At 37.7% G+C, this 19,735-nt stretch overlaps 1 pseudogene; it reads left to right on the top strand.

The window, feature by feature from the left end:
- Positions 1-13,634: 13,634 nt before the first annotated feature.
- The window catches only part of LOC131634618 (pectinesterase/pectinesterase inhibitor PPE8B-like), a 38,830-nt pseudogene continuing 32,729 nt past the window's right edge, over positions 13,635-19,735 (top strand).

The following is a 19,735-nucleotide window of genomic DNA, read 5'->3' as shown; positions in this document are numbered from 1 at the left end:
TCTGTGAAATTTGTAATGGCCCTCACCAAACTGTGTGTTGTGTTGCAACTCCCAAGCAAATTGAAGAAATCAAATTCTTGAGGCAAAATAATCCATATTCTAACACCTATAACCCAGGGTGGAAGAATCATCCCAACTTCGCTTGGAAAGATCAACAACAAAATCCTCAGAAAGCAGAGTGGGAAGTAGCAATTGAGAGATTGGCTGGACAATGCTCTCAGTTTCAAGAAGAGACGAGAAACAACCACAGGAACACCACAGCTTCAATAAAAAATCTGGAAGTTCAAGTGGGTCAAATAGCACAACATCTCACTCTACAGGCACAAGGTAACTTTCCGAGCGCAACTGTTAAAAATCCGAAAGATCAAGAGAAGATTAATGCTGTTACAACGAGGAGCAAAAAGGTTTTAGAATCGGAAAAAGAAAAAGAGGAAATAGACGACCCTATGGTAATAGAGGTGGATTTGGAAATAAGAGAGAATCCGAAAGAACCAGAAATTGTGATACCGCCGGTTAAACCAGTTGAAGAAAAAAATAAGAAAGATGCTGAACCGGTGATCAAACTACCTTTCCCTTCCAGAGTGACAAAGAAGAATTCAAAAGAGGAAGACTTTAAGAAGTTTACTGCATTGTTCAAAAGGCTAGAGTGAATTTACCCTTCTTCGAAGCACTTGAGCACATGCCATTGTATAAGAAATTTCTGAAGGAGGTAATGACAAAGAAGAGATCAGTGGAGGGAGAATCAAAAATTGCAACTGAGAAGTGTGGAATAATCTCGGCAGCAAGAAAGATCCCAATAAAGAGGAAAGACCCCGGAGCGGTGGCTATACCATGCACTATTTATAATATAACATTTAAAAAGGTACTCCTCGATTCAGGTTCTAGTGTGAGTTTAATGCCTCTGTCCATTTTCAAAAAGCTTGAATTGGAAAAGATTAGTGAGAGTAAGACACAGTTAAGGTTCGCTGATCACACCATTAAGAAATCATATGGGGTAGCTGAAGATGTACTAGTGGAAGTTGATAAGTTTGTGTTCCCTGTTGACTTCCACATCATGGACGTTCCAAAAGACGAAGAAACTCCTATCCTTCTAAGGAGGCCATTTTTGTCGACAGGCCGCTGCAACCTCGACATTGAAAAAGGGACACTAACGCTGAGATCTTTTGATGAAGAAGTAACCTTGAAGATGTTAGGAGTTAAGAAACATAGGGCGGTTGTAAATGATCAAACTTCTGGTGGTATGACAGAAAGTGAAAAAAAAGACAAAAGGCCTGAGCAGCTCCAAGAAAAAGTTTCAAGCATAGCTTCTCGGGTGGAAACAACTCAAGGAGCTATCAAAAGTCCTAAAAAGAATAAAAAAGTCGAGAAGAATGTGAAAAGAGAATTGAAGAGAAAAGTTGTCCATGCCTTTCATCTTCATGAGTTTTTGGTTGCGGAGGTGAAAAGCAACCAGGTGTGGAATAGAAAATACCCTCCATAATAAAGGGTAATGGACCGTCGAGCCATGCGACGTTAAACGAAGCGCTTCGTGGGAGGCAACCCACACTTTTAATAATTACTTTGTATTTTTGTTTATTTTATTTCAGGAAATAAAAGGGGAATTTCAAGTGGAAGCTATGGAGTGCATTACCCTCTAAGTTTTGATCTTAAAGAGCGATCGGGAATAGTATATAGAGATGAAGGGAGGATTGTTTGAGGATAGGAAGTTCGGAATAATGTGACAGGAAGAGGTTTGTTTAAACACCCTTGGTTCCCTAAAAGAAATACGAGTCCAACGTGTAGATTTGCACCATAGTACTTGTATCCTCAGAAGTACTCCTCGAGTAGTTTATTGATACAGTCTGGCATAATTCAGATTCACATGCATGATGATTGGTTGAGAAAAAAAAGGGATATAAAGTTGGCACCAAATGATGAAAAGGCGGTAAAAGGCAACCGGCTCGCTAAGTTGGGTAACCCTCATCCGGTTATTCAGCCCAAAGGAGGTTGATCCCCAAACGTCGTCCAAAAGGACAATATATAACTGCGAAGTTTGAAAATTTCATCGGTGTTTGAAAAGTAGCAAATGCTGCTCGTTTGGTGCCAGAAAAAGAAAATATAAAGCCTTGATCCGTCTCATGCATGTGATGATTATTATAAGAAATGCAGTGCCTTAATGTGATTGTCCGAATGAAAGAGGAGAAAAATCGGAAAGAGACTTAAGTGCAAAGCATAGTTGGAGAGGTATCTGAAAGGGGAGCTTAAGGTTTAAAGTGGTAGTAGAAACTCGTCGCGTCATGTGAATGCCGGACCAACTGTTTCTTGATCAATACAACCGGATATCTCACGTATAAATACCAGTGTGCCTTGAAGGTTATTAACTCTTGTAATTGTCGCTTGAGGTCAAGCAACGGTTTAAGTTTGGGGGAGTTTGATCAGTGGTTTTCACACGTATTTTTACCGTTGTTTTTAGTTATCTTTAAGTTATTTTATTTAGTGTTTTATTTCGTTATTCGTCATTTTATGCTTTGGCTGTGTGTTATAGTGTTTGTAGGCTCAGGTAAATGAAATGGGAGGAATCGAGGCGGAAAAGTGAAAAATTGAAGAAAAGTGAATAAACTGGCAAAACGCGTTCCCAGACGCGTGTGGAAGAAGAAAAATGCAATCAGCTGCCAAAACGCGTCCCCACACGCGTTTGGAATGAAAAGTGCCATCTGCTGCCCAGACGCGTCCCGGGACGCATCCCGTTTGCCCAAACGCATTCCCACACGCGTCCCAGGATGTTCATGCATGCCACACGCGTCCCACTGGCCCAGACGCATTGCGGGACGCGTCCCAGGAGAAAGAAATACAAAGGAAAAATGCCTGTCTGCCCAAACGCGTCCCCACACGCGTCCCGTCTGCCCAAACGCGTCCCGGGACGCGTCCCACTGTCCCAAACGCGTCCCCACACGCGTGTGCACTTACTGTCATGGGCCTTTTGGTCTGAAAAGCCCATAAACGCTGGAATAAAAGGACGAAAACACGTTGGGACAAGGGTTCGACGAATTTGGGAGCGAAAATACACTGTAGAAGGCTGGAGAACTCATATTTTATGCAAGGATTGAAAAATTCTATGAGCTTTTGCCATTGAAGATTGGATTTCCTTCATTTATCTGTAATGTTTACAATTTACACTATGGTTTTTGTTATTTTTGTGAGTAGCTAAACCCCCCATTGCTAGGGGGGTGATCTTGATTCTGAATGTGATAACTTTATTTCTTTGATGCAATAACAATTTGGTTTTCATACTATTGGTTTGTTTTACATCTGTTCTTTATGTCTTAACCATCGGAAAAACGGATAATGAATTTGTATGAATAAATTTAGCTGGACAGCAATTGTTCATTGACATGAGTAAGAACATAGGATAATAATTATCACCTAGGACTAGGGATATTTTATCTTAACCGGAAATTCTTGGTATTGGAATGCTTGATCATAATTATAATTATCTATGGACATAGTAATTAGGTTGTGACGTCAAAGATCTTTTCAATAAGGCCTTAGGATTAGATATTCTTGAGAACCGGTAACCAATTTTGAAACTATGTTATTGTATTGAGAAGGATAGTTGTTACAGGAAGAATCATTCACCGACCCCTAGCAACCTACTCATCTCTGTTCATCGTTTTAATATTCTGCTTATTTACATTAGGGTTAAATAAGTTTTTGGTCCCTATAAATATTCCAGTTTTCATTTTTAGTCCCTCCCTGCCTTTAGGCAACGGTTTTTACAAGAAAACCGTTGCCAAAACCAGCTAAAACCGTGGCCTAAATGTAGGGAGGGACTAAAAATGAAACTGCAATATTTATAGGGACCAAAAACTTATTTAACCCTTTACATTATTTGCAAAACCAACCAAAAGACCTTTTGAACTTTTGTTTAATTGAAATACTGATAAAACTCTATATCGTCCAGCAGTCCTTGAGATTCGATACTTGGGATTTTCCCATTACTACTACATAGGCAAAATAGTACACTTGCTATTTTACCGATCAAGTTTTTGGCGCCGTTGCCGGGGACTGCCGAAGATAATTGAGTTTTAGATTTATTTCATTTATAATTTTGTTGCTCTGCGACTAAAATTTTATTTTCTGCACTATTTATTTTTCCTAATTCTAATATTTGTCTAATCTGTGTATGCGAGGTAAGGCCTCAGCTGAATTTCTTTTTGACGCAGAAATTGAAAGAACTTTGCACGCAAGGCGTAGACAAGCTCGGTTGGCTAATCTGGAATCTGAAGAAGAAATTGTTTCAGTTCATTCAGGTTCAGATTCTGAAAGTGAAGAAGAAGTCATGGGTGAAAATCCTCCTCCTCCTGAGAGGCTCTTTGGTGACTACGGTGCTACGAACACACCGGGTGGTAGACTCACAATTGTCAACCAACCGGTAAATGCGGCAAATTTTCAATTGCATCCGAGCACAATAAATCAGCTGGAAAGAAAACCTTTCACCGGAAAGGTTAATGAAGATGCAAACAAGCACCTACAGAGATTTCTGACCATGAGCACAACTCTAAAAATTGAAGGGCATACAGAAGAAGCGAAGAAGCTGAGAATGTTCCCGTTCACATTAGCCGAAGAAGCAGAAGAGTGGTTCTATTCTCTTCCAGCAGGCAGTATCACATCATGGGAAGAGATGGAGAAGGCTTTCTTGAATGAGTATTTCCCCGCCTCGGTCTTTATAAGAAAGAGGTATGACATTTTGAACTTCAAGCAGAAGGAGGGTGAGCCTTTAGGAGACGCTTACAAAAGATTCAAAAGAATTCTAGTAGCATGTCCCACTCATAATATGGACAAGACTGAACAGATGCAAGTATTTGTCAATGGGCTCAGAATGAAAACAAAGCAGTTGATTGATACAGCAGCTGGAGGCTCAACAAATTTCACAACAGCCTCCGGCATCACAAAAATCATTGAAGCAATAGCTACAAATGAGCATTTGGAGCTGTATGATAGGTGTGCTAGCAAACCAGAAGGAATCATTCATCTTAAGCTGGAAACTTCAAAAATCCGGGTTGAAGATGCAATAACTGCAGAGGTAGAAAAGAGACTAAAGGCTATGAATATAGGTACTCAACAGGTTTCTCAAATCCAACAAGCTCAACCTATGATCTGTGAAATTTGTAATGGCCCTCACCAAACTGTGTGTTGTGTTGCAACTCCCAAGCAAATTGAAGAAATCAAATTCTTGAGGCAAAATAATCCATATTCTAACACCTATAACCCAGGGTGGAAGAATCATCCCAACTTCGCTTGGAAAGATCAACAACAAAATCCTCAGAAAGCAGAGTGGGAAGTAGCAATTGAGAGATTGGCTGGACAATGCTCTCAGTTTCAAGAAGAGACGAGAAACAACCACAGGAACACCACAGCTTCAATAAAAAATCTGGAAGTTCAAGTGGGTCAAATAGCACAACATCTCACTCTACAGGCACAAGGTAACTTTCCGAGCGCAACTGTTAAAAATCCGAAAGATCAAGAGAAGATTAATGCTGTTACAACGAGGAGCAAAAAGGTTTTAGAATCGGAAAAAGAAAAAGAGGAAATAGACGACCCTATGGTAATAGAGGTGGATTTGGAAATAAGAGAGAATCCGAAAGAACCAGAAATTGTGATACCGCCGGTTAAACCAGTTGAAGAAAAAAATAAGAAAGATGTTGAACCGGTGATCAAACTACCTTTCCCTTCCAGAGTGACAAAGAAGAATTCAAAAGAGAAAGACTTTAAGAAGTTTACTGCATTGTTCAAAAGGCTAGAGGTGAATTTACCCTTCTTTGAAGCACTTGAGCACATGCCATTGTATAAGAAATTTCTGAAGGAGGTAATGACAAAGAAGAGATCAGTGGAGGGAGAATCAAAAATTGCAACTGAGAAGTGTGGAATAATCTCGTCAGCAAGAAAGATCCCAATAAAGAGGAAAGACCCCGGAGCGGTGGCTATACCATGCACTATCAATAATATAACATTTAAAAAGGTACTCCTCGATTCAGGTTCTAGTTTGAGTTTAATGCCTCTGTCCATTTTCAAAAAGCTTGAATTGGAAAAGATTAGTGAGAGTAAGACACAGTTAAGGTTCGCTGATCACACCATTAAGAAATCATATGGGGTAGCTGAAGATGTACTAGTGGAAGTTGATAAGTTTGTGTTCCCTGTTGACTTCCACATCATGGACATTCCAAAAGACGAAGAAACTCCTATCCTTCTTGAGAGGCCATTTTTGTCGACAGGCCGCTGCAACCTCGACATTGAAAAAGGGACACTAACGCTGAGATCTTTTGATGAAGAAGTAACCTTGAAGATGTTAGGAGTTAAGAAACATAGGGCGGTTGTAAATGATCAAACTTCTGGTGGTATGACAGAAAGTGAAAAAAAAGACAAAAGGCCTGAGCAGCTCCAAGAAAAAGTTTCAAGCATAGCTTCTCGGGTGGAAACAACTCAAGGAGCTATCAAAAGTCCTAAAAAGAATAAAAAAGTCTAGAAGAATGTGAAAAGAGAATTGAAGAGAAAAGTTGTCCATGCCTTTCATCTTCATGAGTTTTTGGTTGCGGAGGTGAAAAGCAACCAGGTGTGGAATAGAAAATACCCTCCATAATAAAGGGTAATGGACCGTCGAGCCATGCGACGTTAAACGAAGCGCTTCGTGGGAAGCAACCCACACTTTTAATAATTACTTTGTCTTTTTGTTTATTTTATTTCAGGAAATTAAAGGGGAATTTCAAGTGGAAGCTATGGAGTGCATTACCCTCTAAGTTTTGATCTTAAAGAACGATCGGGAATAGTATATAGAGATGAAGGGAGGATTGTTTGAGGACAGGAAGTTCGGAATAATGTGACAGGAAGAGGTTTGTTTAAACACCCTTGGTTCCCTAAAAGAAATACGAGTCCAACGTGTAGATTTGCACCATAGTACTTGTATCCTCAGAAGTACTCCTCGAGTAGTTTATTGATACAGTCTGGCATAATTCAGATTCACATGCATGATGATTGGTTGAGAAAAAAAAAGGGATATAAAGTTGGCACCAAATGATGAAAAGGCGGTAAAAGGCAACCGGCTCGCTAAGTTGGGTAACCCTCACCCGGTTATTCAGCCCAAAGGAGGTTGATCCCCAAACGTCGTCCAAAAGGACAATATATAACTGCGAAGTTTGAAAATTTCATCGGTGTTTGAAAAGTAGCAAATGCTGCTCGTTTGGTGCCAGAAAAAGAAAATATAAAGCCTTGATCCGTCTCATGCATGTGATGATTATTATAAGAAATGCAGTGCCTTAATGTGATTGTCCGAATGAAAGAGGAGAAAAATCGGAAAGAGACTTAAGTGCAAAGCATAGTTGGAGAGGTATCTGAAAGGGGAGCTTAAGGTTTAAAGTGGTAGTAGAAACTCGTCGCGTCATGTGAATGCCGGACCAACTGTTTCTTGATCAATACAACCGGATATCTCACGTATGATATATCTTGACAGATCAGCTCCAGCAAGCACGCCCCAATAAACACGATGTCATACCTATAATGTTATGACATCTTGTTCAACATGTTGAAAACAAATTGATATGGCTTTTTATTCAACATGTTTCACCTAGGTTGGTTTTACTGATCAGTGGTTTTCACACGTATTTTTACCGTTGTTTTTAGTTATCTTTAAGTTATTTTATTTAGTGTTTTATTTCGTTATTCGTCATTTTATGCTTTGGCTGTGTGTTATAGTGTTTGTAGGCTCAGGTAAATGAAATAGGAGAATCGAGGCGGAAAAGTGAAAAATTGAAGAAAAGTGAATAAACTGGCAAAACGCGTTCCCAGACGCGTGTGGAAGAAGAAAAATGCAATCAGCTGCCAAAACGCGTCCCCACACGCGTTTGGAATGAAAAGTGCCATCTGCTACCCAGACGCGTCCCGGGACGCATCCCGTTTGCCCAAACGCGTTCCCACACGCGTCCCAGGATGTTCATGCATGCCACACGCGTCCCACTGGCCCAGACGCGTTGCCGGACGCGTCCCAGGAGAAAGAAATACAAAGGAAAAATGCTTGTCTGCCCAAACGCGTCCCCACACGCGTCCCGTCTGCCCAAATGCGTCCCGGGACGCGTCCCACTGTCCCAAACGCGTCCCCACACGCGTGTGCACTTACTGTCATGGGCCTCTTGGTCTGAAAAGCCCAGAAACGCTGGAATAAAAGGACGAAAACACGTTGGGACAAGGGTTCGACGAATTTGGGAGCGAAAATACACTGTAGAAGGCTGGAGAACTCAGATTTTATGCAAGGATTGAAAAATTCTATGAGCTTTTGCCATTGAAGATTGTATTTCCTTCATTTATCTGTAATGTTTACAATTTACACTATGGTTTTTGTTATTTTTATGAGTAGCTAAACCCCCCATTGCTAGGGGGGTGATCTTGATTCTGAATGTGATAACTTTATTTCTTTGATGCAATAACAATTTGGTTTTCATACTATTGGTTTGTTTTACATCTGTTCTTTATGTCTTAACCGTCGGAAAAACGGATAATGAATTTGTATGAATAAATTTAGCTGGACAGCAATTGTTCATTGACATGAGTAAGAACATAGGATAATAATTATCACCTAGGACTAGGGATATTTTATCTTAACCGGAAATTCTTGGTATTGGAATGCTTGATCATAATTATAATTATCTATGGACATAGTAATTAGGTTGTGACGTCAAAGATCTTTTCAATAAGGCCTTAGGATTAGATATTCTTGAGAACCGGTAACCAATTGTGAAACTATGTTATTGTATTGAGAAGGATAGTTGTTACAGGAAGAATCATTCACCGACCCCTAGCAACCTACTCATCTCTGTTCATCGTTTTAATATTCTGCTTATTTACATTATTTGCAAAACCAACCAAAAAACCTTTTGAACTTTTGTTTAATTGAAATACTGATAAAACTCTATATCGTCCAGTAGTCCTTGAGATTCGATACTTGGGATTTTCCCATTACTACTACATAGGAAAAATAGTACACTTGCTATTTTACCGATCATTTACCAAAATGCATGCCAATCTTAGAGAAACTAAAATCTCCCCCTTTGGCACATTTTGGCTAAAACAACCAAATAACCCTTGCATCAGAAGAACATCATCATCATCGGAAAGAACATGCAGGGTAACATAGGAGAGTAACGTCTCTCTCTCAACATACGCTTGCTTTTACTAACAAATTATAAAGTATATCCTAACACACTAGCAGTAGCAAAGCACACTCCCCCTCAAGCACAAGCACCTCCTATAAACTCAATTACTACTCCCCTTTTTTAGCCACAAAGTGACAAAGGTAGTAGAACAAAGTAATGTACCTGTTAAGAAACTTTTCTTTTGTTTTTTTTTCTTATGCAAGTAAAATTAAAAATATCTTGGGTATTTATCCCTTACAAAATCATAGACTAAAATAAAAAGAATCATAATGCAAACCCAAAAAAAATCACATGACCAACAGTCATGCAATAGCAGCAACAGTAGAAGCACCTTTTTCTCAAATGTTACAAGCAGAAGCTGTACCCGTTCCAGTATCTTTAGCCCTTCCACTTGCAGATGCAACTCTTGAAGTAATTGCTATAATTCTTTATGAATACATACCCCAATTTTTCTCTTGAGATGAGTATTATTAAGGCCTTTTGGAAGACTAATAGCAAACTTCCTTTCAAAATTACCATGATCCAGAATCACAGTCCTTATCTCCTTAGTATCTTTACTAAGATGACTAGGATCCTTTTAAGTCTTGTGGATACCCGAGTTGTCGCATGACAATGTCATGACATTTAGAGGAGCATTATCCTTAGACACCATTTGTTGAGCACCAACTGTTTCATCCATATGCAAGGTGACACAATTATGCTTGTCACTGGACCAAGAGACACTATTTTCCAAGAGACTAACTTCTCCAGAAGTATTGTTTCTACCAGCAACACTATTATCCTGATCTTTATCTCAGCATTTTATCAGAATAAGGTCAGAATCATAGGGGTATAGTGCCTTGCTTGTAGTTAAAGCTAACTCCAGACTTCCTTCAACTTGATTGAGGTGGTTCATTTTGAGTCCTTCTCGACCTCTGATACAACCACCAATTTCTGAAGTTATATTTCATCTGGTTGCAGTAAAATATAGGATCCTTCTAGTCATGCTTTGATGCAAATTCTGATAGCTACTTATTCCTTCTTCAACTTTAGAGCCTTTCTGGTGACAAGAGACAGAAATTCCTCCATGACTGGTACTCTCAAAACTGAGTGTTCCCAACCAACGTTCTTTGCACACTTGCTTTGATAGAGGAGAATTAAGTCTTCCATCTGTTTAGCTCGTGCTCCTAGAAACTTTGTCAACCTCAACTGTACTTGTTTGACAAGATGTTGGATCATTTCATCCGACATCCCTTCCTTGACACAAAGAGCTTTGTCAGTTTCATTCCCTTCATATTCATGACTGACTTGGGGTTCAGTCAACATCATATACGATCCCCTCAGATCACTGATATAGACCTCTTCACTTGGATATTCCCCTCGATAACCACTCCGAGAATCAAGACTTTCTTTGATTTTGGAGGAAATGTCTGGCTTACTTAGGACATGCATCTCATCGCCTCTTGGGACCAGGTTCCCTATCTCATCCCTCTTGTACTGATTTGGTTCGGCTTCCATGCCATTAACCCAAAACTCATTAGTTGCTACTTTATTCACATACCTTGAACCACAGCTAGGACTTGAAGAACCATCCCTTGATTTGGAAATAGCTCTTTGACTAGGAACATTGAACCTCTGTCTTGAGGGTGATCTTTTTTCACTCTGAAGACTAGATCTATGACAGCTATCTGAGTTTCTTCAGCTTCAGCATTTGCATTAGATTCTCCAATGTTGGTATTAAATGTTGAGACATCTTCAGCAAAACTTACTTCAGCTGGTGCTGCAATTGTCTCAAAAGTGTTCTCTTCTCCGATAGAGTCTCTGATAATCATATCTGTAAAGTCCATTGTCTCCTTTTGGACCTTGCGAAATATGAATTTAGAATCCTTAGCCTTCTTCCGGTCAGAACTCACCATCTTGGCCTTAGAGAGGTCATCACTCATGACACCTATATCTCTTGAGCCTTCCGCCTTTATAGACTTGGATCTCCTTCCATACATAGCATGGCTCATGTCTCGAGGCATAATTTTCGCACATGTTCTATGGATGTAAACTGTCTTTGACTTTTTATTCATATTAGTATGTTTCCTTTCATGAGACAACATTCGTTTGGGATATCCAATCAAATTGTAGCATGTAGCCTTTGAATGACCAAACTTTCCACAGTGATCGCATTTAAGGTTTTTATGCTGAGGGCTATCAAACCTTTTATGTGCTATCTTCAGATGTTGTGACAAAGATTTTGACATCTTTTGCTTCTGCCTTTGAGGGTCCTCCTTAATTTTCATCACAACTTGGCTTCTAGAGTCAAGGTTTCTTGTTTTCTCAGTGACTTTTTCACTTAGGAGATTCTCATATTTCATACCTGTACCAGTACTTGACCTTCTTGTCACTTGATTAATGTTGTGTTGGTTTGTGTTTAACAACACACCATCTTCTTTAAGGTCCCTAATGATTGTCAAGAGCTTCCTTTTCTCATCCTGCAGTAGAGCAGCAACATTTTTGTGCTTTATTACTCTCTTACGAAGTTTTTCATTTTCCAAACATGTCTCTGAGAATCCTGCTACAAGTTCACATACAGTAAGTTCTCCAACGTATGACTCAGTATCAGACTCTTCATCAGATTCACATGCTTCAGTCATGATATCTTCTTGCTTGACTATTTTCTTTTTGTTTTCTCTTTTGAATCTTTTCCCTGACTATGATACAACTGAGCCTCTCTCATGTTTCTTGAGGTATATGATTTGTTTTCCTTGTTCATACCCGTCATGATTCAACTTGGAATTCCTTGATATGTTGTTGAACTACTTTCTCAACAGAGTCAAGTCGTCAGATGAGCTTTTAGGGGTCATCTCTTCTTTGGTTCTTGAGGTCGAGGCAAAGGCCATACTCTTGTTGTCAAGATGTTAAGACATTTGATTTAACATTGTTGATCTTGTCTTAGGATGATTAGAATCTAGAGCTGACATTTTTTTCTCATTTATCCCTAGGTCACTCATGCCCCCTGACATTCTTCCCCCTTGAAGAATTTCATCACGCGAGTTAGACCCATATTTAATCATTCTAACAGACTTTTGAACTTTGTACAGTTCAAACCTTAAAGAACTCACCTCTTCTTCCAGTCCAGAGATAGTCCTTAGATGTTCTTTCTTTTCTGCATTCAGTTGGCATACCAGATCTTTTTGTTTCTCCCTTTCTTGACACAATTCAGCACCTCTGAGACATAATTCACTGTATGATGCAGCTAGCTCATCATATGCTGAATCACCATCATCAGATGTCCATATGCTTGTTAAAGTGTTTACATGTTTGACATATTCCTGTTCAAGGTCACTATCTGAGTCTTCCATAGACCAAGTTACATATATGCCCTTCTTTCGTCTCTTAAGATATGTAGGACATTCAGGTTTAATGTGTCCAAAACCTTCCCATTCATAGCACTGTATACCCTTTTCTTGCGAGGACTTTTCTTCAGCTTTCCTTCTTCCACCATCATTCAAATTTTGAATGTCAAATGAGATGTTCTGGACATTTGATCTTGGATTCCTGCCCATCTGTTTTACCACCCTATTAAATTGTCTTCCAAGAAATACTATGGTATTGGATATTCCTTCATCTAACCCTAAATCACATTCCTCCTTGCCATCTTCAGAGTTGGCTACAAAAGCTACGCTTCTGTTCTTCTTTTCAGCTCTATCATTGATGCTTAACTCAAACATCTGAAGAGATCCTACTAGATCATCCAATATCATCCGGTTAATGTCTTGAGCTTCTTTGATGGCAGTCACCTTCATGTCAAATCTCTTGGGAAGAGACCTGAGCATATTTCTTACCAGTTTTTCTTCTGTTATCTTTTCTCCTAATGCACTGGACGCATTAGCTATCTCAGGAACATTCATATGAAATTCGGGAATACTTTCATCATCCTTCATTCTTAGATTCTCAAATTGAGTGATTAGAAGTTGGAGTCTTGACAACTTCATTTTGGATGTGCCTTCATGAGGAGTTTAAATAATTTCCCAAGCATCCTTGGCTACTTTACATGTGTTCACCAACATGAAGATGTTCTTGTCAATTCCATTGAAGATGGAATTCAGAATATTAGAATTTCCAAGAGCTAGTTAATCCTCTTCTTTGTCCTAGTCTTCTTCAGGCTTTAGCTCAATAGTGGGTTGTTTGTCTGCTCCCATAACAACAGGATGCTTCCATCCTTTTCCAAGCCCTGCTGTCTATGGATTTCAAGAAAGCCATCATACGAGGTTTCTAGTAATCATAATTGCTTCGATCCAGAACAGGTGGTCTATTAAAAAATCCTCCTTCCTTGTCCATCGTACCAAAAAGTAACCTCCCTAGGTCTTCACCCAGATGCAGAGCAGGATGTCTACTTTAATACCAATTGAAATTATGGTATCAGATATGTGATGTCGAATGATATATCACGACACAGATATTTATTAATAGAGTTTGTTGAACAAGATGACAGTAGTAACGATAAACAATGCAGAAAGGTAAAAGACACAAGGAATTGTTTACCCAGTTCGGAACAACCTTCCTACTCTGGGGGCTACCAATCCAGGGATGAAATCAATATGCAATAGTATCAATCTAAAGTTAAACTCCCCCGTTTACAACTTCTCACTTAATCACTATCCTTCCTATGACTTCTACCTAAGACTCACCTAGGTATAAGGCCCTCCTCAAATCCCCACAGTCACAACCCATGAAAAACACCACAAACAATTAACAGTAGAAGATACTCTTCCATGACACACAATTCTCAAAGCTTAAAAGCTTATGAGAACTGACATTACTCTCCTTGCTTAACAGCTTCGGAGATTAAAACATTCAACACCTACTGGTTTGTGAATGAACAAAACATGCAACTTACAGAAAAACCAAAATAAGGATCCCTACAAACCTAAAAATTCAAATATCAGTTCAACCTAAGACTAGGTTTAGGCTAGTCTATTTATAGAATTATTATTGACTGAATTCGGCCTAAAACTGCAATAAGGAGGCTGCACAAAGTTTGTTGCTTGATTTCCAAGAAAAAATAGGTTTTAATCCAATCTTTCCTAAATTGTTTCCAATTATAGAGATTGTAAAAACCAACAAATATCTCTAATTGAGTCGATCTTGGATACACATAAGCTAACAGAATATTCTACAATATTCTGTAGCTTACAAAATAACTGATATATCTTGACAGATCAGCTCCAGCAAGCACGCCCCAGTAAACACGATGTCATACCTGTAATGTTATGACATCTTGTTCAACATGTTGAAAACTGAATAATATGGCTTTTTATTCAACATGTTTCAGCTAGGTTGGTTTTACCAAAATGCATGCCAATCTTAGAGAAACTACACATATCATTCAATTTGAAGTTTGATTTTTGGACTCGAAAGAGTCAATTTGCTTGCTGGTTTTTCAGAGGTTGTTGGTTCGTGGATCTGGTTGTGTTTACAGTTGGTTCGTACACCAATGTAAAAAGTTAATGCTCACACTAGACTCTTTCTTTTGCTATTTGGTTTCGTTTTCGTAAGCGGGTTCTCTAGATAGTGCTGGTTGGGTGTGCGCCTTTACTTTAGTTTTTTATAAATCACTTTGTTGTTATTTATTTATTTGTATACGCTTTAGGGTTGACTTTGTTGTTCGACTGAGTTTGGTTAATGTCCCCTTGGTCTTTTGTAATTTTTATTTTAATTTATATATATTTGGCTTAAAAAAATTCTGGATGGAAAAATTGGAAACCCTCTCTCAACTGCAGTTTTTGGACTGAAAAATGGCAAATCCTCTCAACAAATTATTTTTGAATGGAAAAAATAGAAAAACTCTCTCAACAAATCATATTTTAACGGAAAAATATAAAACGCTCTCTAGACACACAACTACCCAAATTCCCAATACAACTAAAAGGACTACATTTTGTTGTTGTGTAGAAAATTTAAACTAATTATCTCTATTTATATTATTACTCAGATTCTATTTTCTTCATACAACTCGATGCAGTGGCGGAGCCAGAAAAATTATGAAGCCTGGGCAAACTAGGAGTTTTTTCATTTTCCTCGCTCACTAACTAAGAATTTCAATTTTTGCCATTTCTTTTTTTTTTTTGCCTTACAAATTACCTCAACTCTAAATAAATTTTAAGCCTGAGCAGGTGCCCAGTTTGATCAGGCCTTGTATCCGCCACAGACTACACTAAAACAAATTTGATGAAACTAGAAATTTATATATGATCAACTTTTTATTTAAGCATCATTAAACTTCTCAAATAAATAAAGAACATTTGTATAATTTTTCAAAAACTTGATAGCCATTTTAGAATATGTTACTGAATTTCAAAACATCATACATCCATATATTACTGTTTGTTTGGCTAATAAAAATATGACAACTTGATCATAGTTTCAGTTTTAATTTTCATTCATATCAAGGTGATTGAAAATGTTAAAAAAGCAATAGAAGAAAAAGTTCACTAACATTCTTCTTCCATGAAACACAAAAATTTCCACTTCAGAACCATATTAAGAAGGATTAGAGTGCACATAAATATTGTATACCCTTTATAGCATAAACAAAGATTCTTACATAATCTATAGGGTGGTTCCAAATTTGTAAAATTTGCATACGCGATATCCCGAGGAATGCAAAGACTTGCAATGGTGAGTCCAGCAATCAAATCACCCTTGAGACTTTGAAGATTGTAATATCTTCCCCACTCGAAAATTGGGACAATAGTTTGGAGTCAAAGAACAAGCCTTTTTGATCTTGTTTGGTTTTTAAACTTGCCAAAAGGGTCATATGAGAAGAAAGTTTCATTGAAATTATGTTTGATTTCTTAGAAAAGTGTTTGCTTAGGAGAATTTGCAACTTTGTGAATAGGTGGAAGAATATTATCATGATTGCTTTTTATCTCCTCCATTGTCTTTTGCCAGAGTTTCATCACTAAGAACATGACTCATTTTAAATGATAGCTTGCAATGCAAAATCAACCAAGCACTAATATAATCCAGAAACAGAAATGTACTATTTGCAGCAACAAGAAACATATCACACTATTTGCAGCAACAAAGAACCTAGTGACAATGAAAAAACAAGATAAAGGAAAAATAATCTCGGTTCAGAACTTTTATCAAACACTTGGTGGACATCACGCAAAACGACAAATTCGACACCAATTCTCCATCAATTCGTCAACTACAACCTGCAACAATAGCAAATAACAACACAACAACAATGTCGTAGCGATAATTGAACTGAAACTGAAACAAAAAGAAGAAAGAGTGGAGTTGCGGTGTGCGTTTGTTCACGGTATGGTGTGGCGGAGGATGACCATGGTAGATCTGATATGCGTTTTTTGCGGCATGTTGTGGCGGAGAATGGTGCCGGATGGTGAATCGTGGTCGGGCGGAGCCTGGGCAGCTGCCCTACATGGCCGGGTGCTGGCTCCGCCACTGACTCAATGTGATACTTGGATGAATATACTATTTAACCTAACAAATCCTCCATTCATCAAAAGTCTCACATATCTTCACTTTGTCTTCAACTTTATCTTCAAAGCGATAATTATAATTTTAATGATTGATCACATTCGTAAAATTATTACTCTTCAATATTTTTGTCCTCTTCCTCGCTTGATCAGAATTTTAGTTACTCTTCCTTTTTTGCTTGATAGAAATTTTTTACTCTTCCTTTCTCCCTCAATTAGAACCTTAACTCTGATACCAGATGTTAGGAAAATAACAAAAAAAATAAATTTCTACTCTCATAGAAGCATACCCGTAAAAAGAAGAAAAGTAAAAAAAAATTAAAAAATTATAATTCAACTTCTAATTTTACAATGACAAAATTACAAACCCTATCTTATAATTGCAATTTTTAAAAAGAAAATTTCAAATCCTCCAAACAATAATTTTAAAAGAGAAAATTGCAAACTCTCTCAATTACAACTTTTAAACGGAAAAATTTTAATCTCTCTCTCAAATGAACATATTTATCCCATCGCGGGAAAGGAGAATCAGTAAACCTCAAATACAAGTGTCATATCCCAAAATTTGCCCTCATGCTTATATCCTTAATTGACTGGTGCTTTACATTCACTTCATATGCCATTTTATAATTAATCATATTTTGCCCATATTTCATCAAACCTTGCACGATTTTATTAATTTTAATTTTTTATTCAAATAAGTTGAATTTTTAATTAATATTGTTTTAATCCCATTTTACTATTCTTTGGTTTTATTATTTGTGCGCTCTTACTAATGTTGTTAGGCACAAAAGGAAGATCGTGAAGCCCGTCTTGAAAAGCCCATAAAAACAAAACCCTAATACCACATTATAAATTGATGAAAGTTTATGTGGAAAAGGGGACTAACTTTTCTAACCCTAACCCCTCTTCACGTACATATTCACAGACTAAAAAAAACAAACAATTAACCCTTATGCAAAAAATTTCTACAAAACCCCTAATTTCTGATCATCACCTTTGTAGTTAACTTATTGTTTGCGTTTGAGTCAAAGCCTTTTTTACGTACCATCTCTCCTACTGTTAAAACAACCTTGTTTCAAAAAGCCTGCAAAAACCTCAGCATAAAATCCCGCCACTTGTTCATTCCACAAAGACATTCTTTTTTTCACGTTTTCATCAAAACAACTATAAACCCAAATCAATATTACTTGTATAAGTGTTTTTTTTTGTTGTTTTTGTTATCGTGTATTCTTTTTTTTTTTTTTGCAGAAAGAAACAAGAAAGAATGGGAGAAATCACAAGTGTGGCGATAGCAGTGGCTGCAGTGATTCTAAATTGGATCACCATGGAAATCGTACGTAAACTTTTCCCTGAACAAGGCCGTGAAGCCATCGATTGGAATCTCAACACCAATTACGATCCCGACGTTGATGTCCGATCACAACACAGACACCACCACCTGCTCTTCCGATCGAAACGCAGAAGCAAAGACCATAATTCATGTTTTTTTAGTGTGTTAGTTTTTTGGTTTTACAGGGAAAGAAGAACACGAGCAGAGAAATCAGAAACCACACGCGAGAACTTGATGCCCAGATCCTACCGCCTTCGCTTCAAAGAACAATAGCATGTTCAAACCGTTCTATACCGAACACCGACGCGTCGGCATCTTCAATCGATTCAACTCCAATGTACCTGCAATCACCAACAGCAGAGTCCAACAAGAAACAACACAGATGCACAACCGGATCAGACCACCACCTTCTCTTCCTCACATTCACTGACGGTACAACAACAATTCAACAAAATACATAAAAACAGAGAATGCTTTGAGTTCGAATTATAGGAACAAACGGAACGAGAACATGATTAAATCAGTTGCCGTCACCACACGACAACCGCCGTGAATCTCCCTCCGTGAAGCCGCGAACAATCGCACTGGTTATCCCACCGACCGTCCTTCTCGCCGCGAAACCTCCTTCAATCGATGAACAGCCGCCGCGACTTATCCCTCATCCATCGCTCCAAACCTAGAAAGCCAAGATCGGACGAAAATCTCCATGGTTGTTTTAATCGAGAAAGGGGGAAGAGAGATTGCTTCACGTGAAAGAGGGAGAGTTTCTCTGTTTCCTGATACTTAATCGGTTTGAGGTCTTTTTTTTTTGTTATTCTTATTTTGATTTATTCTCACGTGTTAGCATCCTCTGGGTTATTCTAAGTTGGAAAATGTCAAGATCCTATGCACCCAGGCTACAAAGGATCACAACGCACCCTCAAGCCTGAAACACAGGATCTCTGCCCATTCACATCTGACGGTCCAGACGAGGCGCTCCATGGTGCTCTTCTAGATTCAACCATAATGAATCTAGCGCCAGGTTCTTTTATTTTTTTTATTATTATTATTAGTTTTTTATTCATTTATTTTATCTTAGTTTCTTTTCTTTTATTTCTTTTTAAAAAATAATAAAGAACAACTAAACCCCTTTTTGTTTATCTATTTTTTAATTAGACTTAGTAATTTAATTGGTTTTATTTAATAATTAGATGATTACTTAGGTTTAATGATTCAATTAGGTTTATTATAATATTAATTTCCCTTTTTTTATTAGAATAATTTTAATTAAGTTTATTTAATAAAATTAATTTTAGTTTCAAATTTTAATCATAGTCAGGTTTAGCCTTTAATCAGAATCATATCAATAATGTAAGGGTTGTCTATCAAACATAGGTTTTTAACCATAAGGTTTTTTTCTAAAAACAAACTTAAATTTTATTAATTATTTCTCTTCTCATCTCCTATTCCAGTGTATGTCGCATGTCTTCAATTATTTATTTATTTAAATTGTTTGCCTTTTATTCTGCCTTCATTTTAATTTTCCTTTTCAATTACGCCATTTATTTATTTATTTAATTTCTGTTAATTAAATATTAGAAGGTGTATAAGTTGCTGATTCAATTTTGATGTAATAGTAATTAGGATTTTATTTTCCGCCTTTATTTTTTCTGCCCCACAGGTGTTTATTGTAATAGCGTAGGAGTTTTTAAATTCTGCCTTTAATTTCTGTATTTTTGTAATTGCGTGGTTAGTAATCCTAGGGAGTT

Source organism: Vicia villosa, unplaced genomic scaffold (genome assembly GCF_029867415.1).
Source record: "Vicia villosa cultivar HV-30 ecotype Madison, WI unplaced genomic scaffold, Vvil1.0 ctg.001323F_1_1, whole genome shotgun sequence".
Taxonomy (NCBI): Eukaryota; Viridiplantae; Streptophyta; class Magnoliopsida; order Fabales; family Fabaceae; genus Vicia; species Vicia villosa.
The sequence above is the reverse complement of the archived record's forward strand: the minus strand, read 5'-3'. Positions and strand labels throughout refer to the sequence as shown.